Below are 808 nucleotides of genomic sequence, written 5' to 3' on the forward strand. Positions count from 1 at the left end.
TGGTGTGAGGTGTGTGGTGTGAGGTGTGGTGTGAGGTGTGTGGTGTGAGGTGTGTGGTGTGAGGTGTGGTGTGAGGTGTGTGGTGTGAGGTGTGGTGTGAGGTGTGGTGTGAGGTGTGGTGTGAGGTGTGTGGTGTGGCGTGTGGTGTGGTGTGTGGTGTGAGGTGTGTGTGGTGTGGCGTGTGGTGTGGTGTGTGGTGTGAGGTGTGGTGTGGTGTGAGGTGTATGGTGTGAGGTGTGTAGTGTGAGGTGTGGTTGTGGTGTGGTGTGTGGTGTGAGGTGTGGTGTGAGGTGTATGGTGTGAGTTGTGTGGTGTGAGGTGTGTGGTGTGTGGTGTGGTGTGAGGTGAGGTGTGAGGTGTGGTGTGAGGTGTAAGGTGTATGGTGTGAGGTGAGGTGTGAGGTGTGTGGTGTGAGGTATGGTGTGAGGTGTGAGGTGTGAGGTGTGGTGTGAGGTGTGTGGTGTGAGGTGTGAGGTGTGTGGTGTGGTGTGAGGTGTGAGGTGAGGTATGAGTTGAGGTGTGAGGTGTGAGGAGAGGTATGAGGTATGACGTGTGAGGTGTGTGGTGTGGTGTGAGGTGTGGTGTGAGGTATGAGGTGTGTGGTGTTTGGTATGTGGTGTGAGGTGTGGTGTGGTGTGAGGTGTGGTGTGAGGTGTGGTGTGTGGTGAGGTGTGTGTGGTGTGAGGTGTGGTGTGAGGTGTGGTGTGGTGTGAGGTGTGGTGTGAGGTGTGGTGTGAGGTGTGGTGTGAGGTGTGGTGTATGGTGAGGTGTGGTGTGTGGTGTGAGGTGTGGTGTGAGGTGTGGTGTG

This window comes from Dipodomys ordii, unplaced genomic scaffold, assembly GCF_000151885.1.
Source record: "Dipodomys ordii isolate 6190 unplaced genomic scaffold, Dord_2.0 Scaffold2, whole genome shotgun sequence".
NCBI lineage: Eukaryota > Metazoa > Chordata > Mammalia > Rodentia > Heteromyidae > Dipodomys > Dipodomys ordii.